This window comes from Eumetopias jubatus, unplaced genomic scaffold, assembly GCF_037043125.1.
Source record: "Eumetopias jubatus isolate StellerSeaLion01/CBP00866 unplaced genomic scaffold, mEumJub1_p1.0 scaffold_7, whole genome shotgun sequence".
NCBI lineage: Eukaryota > Metazoa > Chordata > Mammalia > Carnivora > Otariidae > Eumetopias > Eumetopias jubatus.
Genome location: NW_028274813.1, coordinates 73,494,425 through 73,510,485, shown reverse-complemented (window position 1 = coordinate 73,510,485; position 16,061 = coordinate 73,494,425). Strand labels below are relative to the sequence as shown.

At 37.5% G+C, this 16,061-nt stretch overlaps 1 protein-coding gene across 10 annotated transcripts in view; it reads right to left on the bottom strand.

The window, feature by feature from the left end:
* Positions 1 to 16,061, bottom strand: part of HNRNPC (heterogeneous nuclear ribonucleoprotein C) — a 53,724-nt gene that overhangs the window by 33,086 nt on the left and 4,577 nt on the right. For 5 of the 10 annotated variants that reach the window (XM_028095121.2, XM_028095122.2, XM_088024682.1 and 2 more), the window contains one exon: positions 15,484 to 15,509. The exons of 1 other annotated variant lie outside the window; for it this stretch is intronic. The gene's annotated coding sequence lies outside the window, so the exon portion shown is untranslated. Of the gene's footprint in view, positions 1 to 14,766; positions 15,398 to 15,483; positions 15,510 to 15,838; positions 16,003 to 16,061 lie in introns of those variants that run through there. 4 more of the 10 variants (XM_028095124.2, XM_028095125.2, XM_028095128.2 and 1 more) reach the window with 3 other exon arrangements.

Sequence of the window (16,061 nt, the reverse complement as noted above, 5' to 3'; positions counted from 1 at the left end):
CTGCTCTGCTCTCTCGATCTTAAATAAAAAAAAACAAACCAAGAGATTTTAGTAGCAGTGTGAAGGACAAGAAATGCTTAACATTTGTGGATATATTCAGGTGCCCCTGAATTTAAGTTACTTTAAAAATTAACTAAGAGACGCCTGGGTGGCTCAGTCTGTTAAGTGTCTGCCTTCAGCTCGGTCATGATCCCAGCGTCCTGCTCAGCGGGGAGCCTGTTTTTCCCTCTGCCTGCTACTCACCTGCTCTTCATTTTCTGACAAATAGAAGAGGAATGTTTCTATTTCCACTCCTGCCATTCCAATTACATCTTAAAACCAGTCAATAAAATCTACATCTGGTAACAATGTCAAACCAGTCAAAATTTTTAACTGTTCATTCTGAAGCTCGTGTTATTCTGATTCTTTGCCCTGTTGAGACAAACCTATCTTGGATTTGCAATCTAGGTAAAAGTTTGGTAAATGTTTGTAACAACTACCCCATTTAAGTTAGCATTAAATCTTTCCGCTGGGAAGAGGTGCAGTAGGTGGGAGAGGCAGACTGCACAATCTGATTATTATGAGAGGTACAGGATTCAAATAGTCTAAAACAGGTTATGATGGTGTTGAATTTTGCTAGGTGCGGGGCCAAGTTCAATTTATAACTGAAATCAAGCCTTTAGCTTCCCTTCCTTTATTTGCAGGGCAGTATAACTCCACCTGTAGTGGAAACTGATTGGAAAGACAAATACTTGGCAAAAACAGTGCCACTTATTCAGACTGTGTTCAGTATTGTATTTAGGCACATTTACCACAAACAGAAAAGCCCATCAGAGAAAATAGGTAACAAGCCACAAAAAATTTCAGCCAAATCCTCTCCCTGTTCATCTTATTCACCTAGGCTACTCAGTTATACTTACTCATATCACATTATGTTAGCCCCCCTCAAAAAATCAAATACAGTATCTGTATGGCTTATGAAATGTCAAATCATACTAACTAGGGAACAAGGGAAATAACTTGCCTCAGACAAGAAAATTCAGAACCGTACCTTAAAATTTGCATTACTTCCCCTGAACTAGCCTATACATTCAATTTGAATTAGATGCAACTACCATTATGACTGCTATTTCCCATCTTTCTGTGAATATAAAAAGCAAAATATCACTAGATGGCAGCAACGAGTTGGCAATTTTATAAAAAGATGACTAAATCTAGAGTCCAAGGTTTTCTATTTCACAGTGCCTTTCTTTCACAACATGTCAAAGTTTCTCAGTACCTTTTGGATACTACAAACTTCCCCTTCTACTTAGGGCATCATCATCTGCACTCAAACAAACTGAAGTTCCTATTTTGCCCATTTAGGTTACACATTACTCTATCTGGCCTTCCTTTGTTCTCTGCCTATGTGTCTTTATTGCACTCATCAATTATTTCCCTCTGGCTAAAAGGAACTGTCCATGTGCCTGCAAAAAGAACAGTATACTGCTCCATCCCCAAAACTTATTATACATCAAAACACAGATATGATATCAAGGTCAAGACTACTAGCATGAGAAAATAGAGTATCATGGTACTTTTAGAACATTTTCAGGACACAAAAAGCTAAGTTGGCCATTTTTATTTTCTAAGTAGGTTCCACACCCACGGTGGAGCCCAACACAGGTTTTGAATTCATGACCCCGAGATCAAGACCTGACGTGAGATCAAGAGTGAGATGCTTAGCCAACTGAGCCAGGTGGTGATTTTTTTGATAAGCTATTCTAACTGCTTTGCCTAAGAATTAAAACTAAGAGAATACTCGAGATACTACAAATTACAGAGAGAAATAGGTAATTCAATAAATGGTAGCACATAGCTATTAAAAACCAAAAAAATCCTCGAAAAACGTAACTCAGTATACCAAAATAAATAGATGGATCAAAATGTAAATGTAAAAAACTACATATGCTGTTGTCAAAACCTAAATAACAGAAAACATCCAACAGTCCCAACAAATATGAACAGGAAAAGGGGCAGGAAATGCAAAAAAGTAAATCATAAACATGAAAAAGTTAAGAATTAATTCAGAGAGGGGCGCCTGGGTGGCTCAGTTGTTAAGGGTCTGCCTCCGGCTCAGGTCCTGATCCCAGGGTCCTGGGATCGAGCCCTGCATCGGGCACCCTGCTCGGCAGGAAGCCTGCTTCTCCCTCTCCCTCTGCTTGTGTTCCTTCTCTGTCAAAATCTTAAAAAAAAAAATTAATTCAACTGTCGATATATGCTAGTATCATTGGGGAAAAGCTTGTTGGGCAGAAAAAGATTTACAGGATCTCAAAGTATTACCCAAAAGAACACTGATTATAAAAGGGGAAAAATGTACCTTTACAATGGAAACATAAATGCCACCACTTAAACCAGCCGATCTGACATGCCTCTTAGTTTGACAAAATTAAAACACACATCACCTATGCAATATTCTTGGTAAAGTATTTGAACCTGCACATAGGGAAACAATTTCAAGTTTGTAGAGACATTATACAACAATATTAACTGGTTGGGACTCCTCAAACACACATACATACATACAACATAGAGGCCTTTTCTAGATTAAGAAAGCCAATGTGTGAACCTTGACACGGGATTGCGAACAACTTTTTGGTGACAGGGAATTTCATTATGGACTGTATACAAGAGAATATTATATTGAATCAGTGTTAATTTTCACTGGCTTGATAATTATTTGTGATATAGATTATCTTTATTCTTAGAGGAGATGCAGGCATGTTCAAGTTCCTAAGTGAAGTATCATGCCTAAAACTTTTAACATCATTCAGGAAGGAAAAAAATAACAAAATAAAACACCACAGATAGCTGAGAGCAAACATAGCAATCTACACAGTAGCTACCAGAACAAGGCTGGAAAAGGGATGGTGTATCTTACATACCTAATATTACCGGTTCCAAAGTTTTTTAAAGCTTTTATTATAGCAAACGGAAAAAAGATACATACCAGGTCACACGCTTTAGCAGTTGCCAGAAAATAGCAAAATTACATTTTTTGTCGTATTTTCTAATATAAAAATCATCCAATGGGGTGAAAAGACATGGCACTACCATGGCTATAACTAAGTAAACCAGTACATTTCTGTAGGTTCCTATGAAAATTCTTAAAAAGTGCCAAGCAATGGGCAGGCCTACATACTTGCATTAATTAAGCAGTTGGCAATGTTAAATTTCAGGTCATCCTATGTTTGGAATTGAAGGAGAAAACTGAACATCTATTAAGTTCTAAAAATCCCTGTTAACAAAAACCATTACATAACCACTTAACAAAAACATTGTAGAAATCTACATGAAAAATGTTTACAATACAAAGACTCTAAAACTACATTTGGTAATGATTCCATTTTGCTAAAAATGGATCACAAAAAATATAGGTATACAGGTGCACCTATAGCTGTAAGAAATGAACCAAAAACCCAAAATATTAAGTGGTTAAAAAAACATATTGTTTTATATACATATTTCCTTCAAGTTTTCCTTAATAAGCATTTTTATTATAAAAGATTGTTCCTGTCAAAGTATAAACGTATGACAAATTTTAAAATCAAGGTCTTCTAGAAAATATTCCCAGAATCTCAAAGAAGGAAAAACTAAATCATGTAGTTCAACTGCCCCACAGTTCTTGAGGATGTTAAAATCCCCTTACAACATCCTTGCTAATAATCTAGCTTCCTGAGAACTGCCACCAAAGTCAAGGAATTCACGATATTCAATTCTAAAACTTGATTGGCTTTTAACTAATTTCTTCCTTTAGTTCCATCCCTCCTTTAATGTCCATTCATTAGCCTTAAATTTTTCTTTAATGTAAATCATCTTATTCAAACTGTTCCCTATCCTCACCATCTTTTACAAAAATAAAAAATGGTGCCTTGTAACAAATACAATTTAATCTGTCAATGTCCCTTTGAACACAGTAACAATCCAAATTTGGTTGCCCTTTCAAGAATGGAACACACGGGGCGCCTGGGTGGCTCAGTCATTAAGCGTCTGCCTTCAGCTCAGGTCATGATCCCAGGGTCTGGGGATAGAGCCCCGCATCGGCACCGGACTCCCTGCTCAGCGGGAAGCCTGCTTCTCCCTCTCCCACTCCCCCTGCTTGTGTTTCCTCTCTCGCTGTCAGATATACAAAATCTTAAAAAAAAAAAAAAGAATGGAACACACTCTGGATGCTGTCCAATGCTACTGTTTCTGGTAACTTTTGCATTGTCAACACATGCAGAATTCACTAGGTAAACCCCCTAATTCTTACATTTATTAATATAATGCTAACTTACTGTATTGGGACAACTACTTCGTTGGGTTTCTTTACATCTAGTATAGAGCTTTACATTTCAAATACCATTTCATCCCCCTATAGTTCACTGCCCTTATAGTTCCAGCATGAAGCTTCAGATTTTGATTTTGTTAAGTATTAACAATCTCTTACAATTATATATTTTTTTTAAAGATTTTTTTTTTATTTGACAGAGAAAGAGAGACACAGTGAGAGAAGGAACACAAGCAGGGGGAGTGGGGAGAGAGAGAAGCAGGCTTCCCGCTAAGCAGGGAGCCCGATGCGGGGCTCGATCCCAGAACCCTGGGATCATGACCTGAGCTGAAGGCAGACGCCTAACAACTGAGCCCACCCAGGCGCCCCTACAATTATATATTCTTCACTGATTTGTTCACCATACTGAGGAGTCTTACCCTTATCATTTTAAAAAGTATATTAACACAATTTTCCTTCAATAGCAAAAATTTTTTTCATGTTATATACTAGTTTTAAAACAGTGACAACCAACAAAGTCAGTCCCAACTATCTTTTTGCATACTTTCTGTATACTGAAAAGTCCTACCCTGGTTTAGTTTTTGAGCAGGACCCAGGTTAATAACTCAAAAAATTGCAGAACAAAATTTAGGTAAAGCCTATTATAGAACAAAAAAAATTTAAACCACAAAGGAAGATACAAAAATACCTATCCCCACAAATTCAAGCCACATCCACCATGACCAGCTTCGCTTAAAATAGTGACTCAAGAGAACTTCCTAAACATAAAAATTCAACACATCCCCACATTAAAATACAAAAAAACTAAAAAACCCCGATGTCTGCAATACACATTTGTTCACAAGTTCTTAGTAATGTATACAAAAATGCATGAAGATAATAATACAACCTAATGATTAAGAGCTCTGAGACTTTGGGATGAGACAGACTTTTTTCAATTTTGAACTCAACCCCTCTGAACAGTGTACACTACCCTTTGGGAAGCCAATTCCTTCAAAAACCAGATTCAACTGCAAAATGAGTATCATTGACAGTGTTAGTCTCATAGGTGAGATATGAGGCATAAATGAAGTACATGGTGCCTGGCACATAGCAAGTATTGCCACTGCAGCTGCTGCTATTACTACATCATTTACTATTATTGGCAAATACCAACAAAAAAATGGGGCAAGGACACAAACAGGTTATTAGCAGATAATACTAAAGGTCCATGGAGATTTAAAAAAAAAATTCAGCATCACTATAACAGAAATATAAATTAAACCAATTATCATACTTCACTTCCCAAACAAGGAGAAACATTTTTAAAAGTCATTTTAATCTATTATTTCTATGAATTAGTACCTCATTTTCACAGGACAATTAGGACTTTAATCAAAAGCCTTGACCCTGTGAATGTTCTTCGACTCAATCTCACTTTTGAGAACTCATTTTAAGGAAACAAGGATGTCAACATTTAGAAAGTAAGTGTGTGACTATATGGGACTGGCTAAATGAACTTCAGTGCATCAATCCAACTGAATACAAGCAGCAACAATTATTTAAAAATGACAATGTACTGGGATGCATGGGTGGCTCAATCGTTAAGCGTCTGCCTTCGATGGAGCCCCACATCAGGCTCCCTGCTCCACAGGGAGTCGGCTTCTCCCTCTCCCACTCCCCCTGCTTGTGTTCCCTCTCTCGCTGTGTCTAATAAAATCTTTAAAAAAGCAAATAAATAAATAAAAATGACAATGTATTGACACTGAGAGATGTTCAAGATGGTAAGGAGCATACACAGTATACAGCTGACCCCTGAACAACACAGGGAGCTAGGGGCACCAACCTCCCCACTGTGCAGTCAAAAATAAACCCACATGTAACTTGACTCCCCAGAAACTGTTGACTGGAAGCCTTCCAGTAAGTTAACACATATTTTGTATATATATTATATACTGCATTCTTGCAATAAACACAAAAATTATTAAAATCATATGGAAAATATACATACAGTACTATGTATTTTTAAAAACCCACATAAGTGGACTCATACAGTTCAAACCCGTGTTGAGTCAACTGTACAAGTTATCTAAATCAATAGACATCTCAGGATGTAATAGTACTCTTTCCTCAACAACCATACTGCTTTCATAATTTTTTCATTTTGCAAAGATAGCTTAATGCTACCTTGAGATTTAATGATTGTGATACACAGCTTGGCCAAAATCAGTAAAGATTTCTATAACCCCCTAAAAAGAAGTTGTAAAGGTTAAGTGCTTCCCTTCCACAAGAGCAATTCAAAACTATATAAAATCAAGAAAATGGGCATCCCCAGATCAAATTTTTCAATGGGTATTGTGTTTCATAAATTGGGAGTCTCTCATTGGTAGTCCCACCAAATACACTTCTCTCTAGTCTCAACCTTCATAATCAACTGTGCCATTATTAAATGGTATTCGTCTGCTCAAGAGTATTACATGAGACTTAAAAGGGGGGAGAGGGGGCCCTGGCTGCCTGGGTTGGTAGAGCATATGACTCGATCTTGGGGGTTGTGGGTTCAAGCCCCATGATGTGCTGCACAGAGATTACCTAAAAATTAAAAAAAAAAAAACAAATCAAGATCAAAATGGGGGGGCACACGCCTGGGTGGCTCAGATGGTTGTCTCCCTTTGGCTCAGGTCATGACCCCAGAGTCCTGGGATCGAGCTCTCCATCAAGCTCTGCATTACATCAGGCTTCCTCTCCCTCTGCAGCTCCCTCTGCTTGTGTTCTCTCAAAAAATCTTGAAAAAAAAAAAAAGAACACCCCAGCATTTCAGAAGCCTATATAATTATTTTAAAGATTTTATTTGACAAAGACACAGTGAGAAAGGGAACACAAGCAGAGGGGTGGGAGAGGGAGAAGCAGGCTTCCCGCAGAGCAGGGAGCCCGACATGGGGCTGGATCCCAGGACCCCGGGACCACGACCTGAGCCAAAGGCAGATGCCCAATGACTGAGCCACCCAGGCGCCCCAGCCTATCATTCTTTTTTTTTAAGATTTCATTTATTTATTTGAGAGAGAGAATGAGAGACAGAGAGCATGAGAGGGAAGAGGGTCAGAGGGAGAAGCAGACCCCCCGCTGAGCGGGGAGCCCGACGCGGGACTTGATCCCGGGACTCCAGGATCATGACCTGAGCCGAAGGCAGTCGCTGAACCAACTGAGCCACCCAGGCGCCCCCAGCCTATGACAAACATCTATTTACTTTGGGAACATTTTAAGCCATTCAAAAAAAGAGAGGTTCCCAAATCTACACGTATCAAACAAGCATTAGAAATTAATTTAAGGGGCACCTGGGGTGGCTCAGTTGGTTAAGCGGTTGCCTTAGCCTCAGGTCATGATCTTGGAGTCCCAGGATGGCACCCCACCTCAAGCTCCCTGCTCCCTGGGGAGTCTGCTTTTCTCTCTCCCTCTGCCCCTCCCCCGACTTGTGTTCTCACTCTCAAATATATAAAACCTTTAAAAAAAATGTAAAGGAGTGCTATTAACAGGAAAAGAATTATGATCAACATTTCAAAATTACTTCAGTAAGGTCAATAAATTTCGAATGGGAACTAAAACATCTAGAACATATGCAATATATAAAAATAAGAAAAAATACAAGGCGGCCTTATAATTTCTAGTATAACACTAAAGTTTTTTGAATGAGAACACATGGTTTAATCTGTATAAACCCGTGGTTAGAACACTATCTTTATACTTGAGATTCATGCTTTACATTTTAGGGGTCTGTCTTAAATAAGGAATTTCCTCTAAATGGTTTAGCAAATAACATTGAAAGAAAATGGAACCATGGCAATCTAGGTGGAAGGTATACAGAAAATTATACTGTTGCATGTTTGAATATTTTAAAATATTGGGGAAATGGAGAATATGTTCTCAGTTATTATAATCAGATCTACACTGACCTGCAAAATTATGTTTTTAAAATATCACTCTCTTCAGCTATCATATACCACCAAGAAATAATTATAGAGTGGTCACATTTTATCAGATATGATTTGCCTAAAAGCTCTGATAATTCAAAATACATTTCAGGATGGCATTTATTTCTATTACTAGCTTAAGTGGTATCACCATTTACCCAGTCTACCTATTTGAAATTACTTGATTCTTAATCCTATTTGTAATTTGGTGAGTCATTATAGTTCAAATCTTACACATAAAATGGTTTATTTTTTACACTGCATTATTTTCAAATTTACATAAAATGGAGCCATACCATGATCCTCAACTTCCCCCCCAAACACCAAAAACTCTTGCCAGAAAGCCCATCAAAATTTCTCAATCACGAGCAAGCAATAAAAAGGACTGCAAGTGGTCTAGACCAGTTTCTCTTTACCCATCACAGTTCTAGGACAAAGCATGAAATTGTGTATTTCTATGAAGCTTCCAGATGATGATGATGATGATGATGATGTTGATGTTGTTGTTGCTGCTGGAGCAAAGACCATATTCTGAATAGCAAAGGTCAATGATACTTACTGACAGAAGACCCAATTTTTGCTTATCTTTAAATTATCTTTGAGTTCCAACAAAATGTACTTTAAAAAAAGTCTACCATGGGGACGTGTTTGAAAACGTCCCATTTTTCACAGAATTTACCAATACTATGTTTTGTTGTGTTACACCCCAGTGGGACCTGGGGAAGCACAGAGCTGTCAAATCAAATGTATTAGTATTTCTGCAATCATATGCATAATCATAGTCACTTAATTTAACAGACTATAAATGATCTCATGTCAACTGAGGTCAGGCTGTCACCAAACTGTCAAACTATTGAAAAATTTTTCCATAAATTTTTAAATTTCTGAATTGTAAATAAAAGATCTTTGACCAGTAGAGGAAAATTATTGTATAAAGAAATTTTTAATAAGGAAATCCAACTTAAATTTACAACATTCTCCATCACTCAGACCTAAATAGCTAGAACATAGAATTATACCTAAATCTGCAAATTAACAGTAAAATATAGAGGAATCCTATCTTTTGTTACCCTGAGCTCAATTTTATCACAAATGAGAACAAACATGCCAAGATTCTCTCAACTTAAAAAACAAACAAAACTTATCTCTAAGAACTTCTCAAAGTCCAGAAAGGACTAAGCAAAAGTCAATCATCCTTGTTAATACTCCCACAAAAATAAAACACAATTGGGGAATGCCTTTCTCAGTCCCCACAGTATTTTAGGGTCTTAAATATTTGTGTGACAATGACTGCATTTTTAAGTCCTTACCGTTCAGAAATAGATACTGATAAATATCTACAGATAAAATATATAAAGGATTTACTTCAAAATAACATGAAGCAGAGAGGGTAGATGCAGGTATAAATGAAACAAGATTACCCAAAGACTGTTAAAGCTGGACAAGTTCATGGAGATTATACTCCTCTGGGAAATTTTCCACAAAAATGAAAACAGCACCAAATATATACATACACAGATCTACAAGTAAAATAATTAAGGGTATTTACAAAATTTTATTTGTCAAGACTGCTCAATTATGTATACAAGGGAAAAATGGGAAAAACATTAAGGGCCCAAAACAGAGTTCTATTTAAGTAAAATATTACAGAAGTATGCTATGTATGTAGCTATTTAAATTTTCAGATTTCTACTAACTTTATGTTATTATGTTCACATGAAGTAAAAAATTTTTCTGTACTTGAATGTGCTGTATGTTTTGAAAAACCTATATATGCATACTCACGAGAGAATAACTTTAAAAAAAAGATAAAGTCCTTCCAAATTTTGTCTACAACCCTATCACAGGAAACACAATAGCCTATGCTCTCAAATGAAAACTTGTTTCATTCCACCACAGCCAGACCTATTTTAAAGCTGTTTTTCAACTTAACTATAAAACTGCTTACTAAACCCCTAGTACATAGGCTGTAGCCATTTACACCGAGCCACAGGAAAGTTGAAGCGGATCTACCTAAGTTTTTTCTTACTTAAATGAGAAAATACCGTGTTGCTCATTATTACTCTTCAAGCACAGTGACTTTCCTTCCAACCCTAACAATGTTGTTATACCTGTATCGTTCAAGGTATTTCCCTATACCTTTACACAGATAATAAACTTCTGTAATATGTGCGATGGTGAAATGTGCTCGAATACCCAGTAGGGAGGGGGAAGCTTGCAGGGCTGAGTGAGGGAAACCATCAGTGAGGCCATGACTTTTAAGAACCTAAATGAAATGAGCAACCAAGTAATCTTAGGAATGTCTTGAGGAAGAAAATTCCAAGAAAAGGTTGACAGGACCATCTGGCATTCAAGACTCAGTAAGGAGGCAATGCGGCTAGAGCAGAATACACTAAGTACATTATTAAGGGAGGAGGAGCACAACATGTAGGGTATTAAATCACGCTGAATTTTTAAACTTTAACGTTGAAAATAGGAAGCCATTGATTTTCAAGCAGCAACTCCTTCAGGCAATACATTTTTCAAACATTACATTTGAGTAGGACCAATCTAGCTACCACACACTGGTGGGGACGGGCAAAAGAAACCTAAACCTATTCCAGTAATGCGCAAGAGACGATTACAGCTTGAAACTAGACCAAGCCATGGCAGTGTGGTCAATACTTGTAATTTAAAGGAAGCGCTGACAGGATACTCCACAAGGCCAAAGGTGAGGTCTAAGAAAAAAGACAAGGATGGCTAACCAAGTCTGACCTATATGACATAAAAACTGGAGTTTCATTAACCAAAACGGGCAACACTGGTTTGAGAGACTAGCAGGAGCCCAGTTTGGGACTTTTAAATTGGTAATAGTTAACATTCAAGGAGTCGTCAGCTAGGTAACTAGACACACTGGCATGTCATTCAAAAAGTCCAGGCTGGTGATGCAAGCGTGGGAATCTCATTAGCTTATAGATGGTATACAAAATCATCTGATTGAATGAAATGACCCAGGGAATGTGAGTAAAGAAGTGAAGGAATGAACAGAGTACTCCAACAGAGCGGAAGAAAAGCCAGATACAGAACAAAAACCTAAAACTATATAAAAAATATTTCAAGGAGGTAAGTGGCTCAACTGGTTAAATCACACCAACTGGTCAAGTGTGATGAGGACTACAAGACGACCGCTGGATTTGGCAATACACCACTCTGGGATGTGTATTTTTTTAAAACCACAAATGCAATTATTTATTTCAACTAAAACTTTTAGGTTAAAGTGTTTAGTTCCCTGAAGTACGATCACATCCAAACATTTCATAAAATTATACCACAAAGCTACCTCTATCTAATTTATTACCTTGGACTCTTCATCATGTCATTTAAAGTGGTAAGAATAAACAAGGGGCGCCTGGGTGGCTCAATCGTTAAGCGTCTGCCTTCCGCTAGGGTCATGATCCCAGGGTCCTGGGATCCAGCCCCGCATCAGGCTCCCTGGTCCGTGGGAGGCCTATTTCTCCCTCTCATTCCCCCTGCTTGGGTTCCCTGTGTTTTTGTCAAATAAATAAATAAAATCTTAAAAAAAAAAAAGAATTAAACAAAATATATTAATGATGGTATTTAGTTGGAAACTCTTTAAAAAGGTAAGTCCGAAGCAGTTTTTTGGGGGGAAAGGGGGTACCTTTAGCCCAACTGAAGATTTTTCAAAATATTTCATTATGTCAAGTAAAGATCAATCAATCTAGTATGATTAAGAGTTGAAATCTGTAGGCTTAACGGCCTGGGTTGAATCCATGTGCCACCATTTATTAGGTATGTCTAACTGAGCAAATTTTTAAAATTGTGTTTCAATATTCTCATCTCCAAAATACTAATGATAATACACAAAGTTTATGATGATTAAAAAAGTTCCAAGAACATTAACAATGATGGACATATTCACAGTAAGGTGTCCAGATTACTTCCAAAAGGAAAAAATTGAGGGTCTACTTCATTTTTCCTTTCAAATAGAGAAGTGATCAGTAGTTTCCTAGAGTCTGATCAACCTGTCCTCTTCAAACTAATTACATCTGCTCATTAAATACACACACAAAAAACTCATTTGAAACAACTGGGTAAGTATCCCCAGGCCTAGGATTACTACTTTTTTCTGAGATTAAAAGACAGTGACCTACTCTGATAGGTCTAATATAGCGTCCTACTCGACCTTTGTCCTCATTACTAACATTCCCCAGACAATAGCCAGAAGGAAATTCCAAAGTTAATAGGATCTCAGCATTCTCCAAGGTCCTTCAAGATTCCCTTTGTTCCCAAGACAACCTAGATATTAAGTAAGATCCTACAAGAACCTGTATACCATGCCTGCTAATTGCTTATCTTTCCAACTTTGTCTCTTATTCTATGCATTCTTGGTGACTATTCTCCAGTAGTATTTTTTGCTCTGAAGTCAAGATTTCCCTCCATTACCTGTGCTTTCAGGTAGGATAATCCACTTCTAGATAATTTCAACATCAATTCAACGTCACTTCACTGGAAGCACCCTACCACCTCCGTATTCTAAATTTACTCTCTTCTTTCCCTTCTAGATTATATAGTGCTCTTTGTCACTCAATTTCTCCCCTCAATGCTCTGTCCAAAAGGACAGGGGACAGTATGTTTTGTTCATCCCTATGCCCCAGCCTGGTGATTTTCAGAATAAGCACTCAAAATTTGTCTAATGAATAAGCATCTCTACTTGAATGTTCCATGTGCGCCTCAAAAAACCCACTGTTTAAATTGCTTTCTCCTTTTCTTACCCTAATCTGCTCCCTTCATCTATCCTGGGAGTCATGCTGAAATCTCTTGCTCATTATCACAGCAACCATTAATCAAATCCTTCTAAATTTATCAGCTCCTCTAGTCCCAATACCATTGCTTTTGACCAGGCCAGCTTATTTTTCTGTGTATTTTACTATCTTCCTCATCACCTACCTCCAATCTCATTCTCCTCTAAGCCATTTCCACATCAGAATGACATTTCCAAAATGAAAATCTGATCTCACCCCCTGGTTTAGAACCTTTCAATAGCTCATCAGTAGTTTCTGGATAAAATACAAACTCCTTAGCATGGCATTAAAATTTTTATAATCTGGCCTTAATTCTAAGGTTCATTTCAGTTCCCTTTCCCTTAGAAGCATTTCCTGCCCTTTAAAGAGTCAATCAGGTACTCATTTTTACATGCTTCTATAGGTTCTATGTTTACCCTCTGATCACATGACGACATTGTCTCGTTCATCTGTCTCCCTCACAAGGTTCCAAGTCCCTGAAAAACTACCATACCTTTTTGTGTCTCCCCAAACCAGAACATGACCCACAAGAATTTGTAGAATTAACAAGGACGGACTGATAGTGAACAGCAGCCACACAATGACAGATGAGTAACAGGTAAAAATAGCTTTCATGTAACAGAGGACATTATACTTGGACCTATAAAAGAAAATTTTCCATTCCTCTTCCAGATAACCTCAGGACATTTTACTTAACTTTCTCCCATTCTGTTTTCCTTTGAGGATGCCTTCAGTGTTGTTTTATTCTTTTAGTACAAATAAGTAGTATGTGATTTATCCTAGTAACACACAGCGTTGAACATGCCTTTAAAAAATCATTTTCTTCCTTAAGTTCAAAATCTACAGCAACTCTAAAGTGAGTTATCAAAATATTCCACTGCAGTCAGTAAAATACTATAGGTTGTGGGGTGCCTAAGTGGCACAGTCGGTTGGGCATCCAACTCTTGGTTTTGACTCAGGTTGTGGGATCAAGCCCTGCACTCAAGTGTGGAGTCTGCTTGGACTCTCTCCCCCTCTGCCCCCATCTTCTAAAATGAATAAATCTTTAAAATACTACAGGTTGCTAAAATTCTTAATTCTTTAGGTACTCATTCCTTCCCTATTACTATTGGGAACGCATTAGATTCCCCAACATTTGCTGGGCCACAAGTCATCACTGAAAAAGAGATCAACCCTACACCCTTCCTGATTTGGATACAGGTTCAAGAAATTTCACTGCTTTTTGAGATTAAAAATCTACCTATCCTTTAAAACAAGCAAAAAAACCTCCCAGTGAGATAGCATTTAATATTACCGCATGTTTCCTGTGATTTGATTCATGTTAAATTTCAGTAACAAAAGTCTAACTGGAGTACAATCAAAAACTATGGTCACAAACCCAAGAAGATTATTCTGAATGACAAAATTTTTACTAATTTGCAATAATCTAAGAATAAACCCATCTAATATGTCCTTGTCTTGCTATTTAAAACTAACCATTTTCATTCTGAAGTATATGTAAACTTCAGCTGCTCTTTGCTATTATCAGAAATTCTCAGTCAGCCCAAGTTAGTTACCTCATAATTCCATTAGCTTATAAAAAAAACTGAGCTGGCATCCTTTGGGAAACATCTTGAGATACACAAAAATCTTAACCCAAACATTTCCAGAAGCTATCACCTACACTGTATCAACTAGACTTAAATGGGTGTTATTTCCTAGTCTTTGCAATGAAACCAAGTGGACCTCACACCTCTTACCATCACCCAGGAAGGGTGTGCATCTGTTCCGAAGGCCCCCCTGGCTCCAGGTCATCCTGGCTGCTGCTGTTCCAGGCTGGGCATCCATGTTGCTGCAGCTTGTGGTTTGTGAGGGGTAGTAGTGTACAGGAAAAGCAGGATGGGATTTCAAGGGAAACAGGAAGAAAATGGCTTTCTGGGAAAATGCCATCACCATCATAGGTGTTAAGTAGTACCACACACATTTTATTGCAGCACAGTTTAAAAATTTAACAAATGAAAGATTAAAAATAAAAAAAACAAAAATAAAAAATAAAAAATACAGACGTCCAGAGATGCTCTTAAACAGTTAAGTTAAAGATCAGGAAAAATAAGGTCACAGACTTAACAGCCAGTAAAATTCTTTCGAGCGTGGGGAAGGGGATGAGGGCAAGGGTGGGGTTGGGAGAGAAAAGGTTTATGTGATCAATCCACTTAAAAATGCTAATGCCTTCACCTTCTCTCCCAAGATGCAAAACTCCAAAGTCAATCAGGAGGCCGGAGAAATTCTTATAAACATTCAGAAAAACTCGATTTTAATCCGGTTAAAAATCATCAGTGTCATTATCATCATCATCATCACCATCATTAAGTATAATAATAATAAATAATAATAGTAACTAGTAACAACAATAAAAAGGAAATCAGCGGAAAGTCAGGAAAAATGTAAAAAAAAAATTGGAATAACTTACTGTAGCTGAAGATCAAAAAAATCTCACTGTAAAAAAACAAAAATAAAAATAGCCCAGATTAGAAAAACGGGAGGTGCAAAAATGTCAAGTCAGTAAAGTTCATTTCTTTTCTTTTTCCAAAAGCAGTTTCCACAAAAACCGCAAGGGTAAAGTTCTCAGTAGCAGACAAGCAAAGCCCTTTCCACATCATCAATCAATCTTAAAAATACACGAGGAAGTAGAGAGGTCAGTTTATGAGAGGCTAAAAGGCTCCTCCTCCTCTAACCCAACTGCTGCAGAAAAAATAGAATAGAAATTTTAAAAATTACATCTTAAATCCAAGTCCCGTTTTTGGAAACAGTTAAAAAAAAAACACCTGTAAATTTGCCGTAGTGCACACCAAGTTGCATCATTATGTTTAAAATCTCTTTATAAAATCAATTTTGGAATGGGAATGTGTGTGTTCTGGAAGGGTGGGGAAGGGAGGTTAAAAATCAAAGCTGAGCTCCAGTGAGTAGGGATGGGGTTCGCCTTGCTGCCCTGTGAAAGGAGAAGGGACAGATTGAGTCAGAGTTCCTCAGAAATGTTGTGCCCTAAAC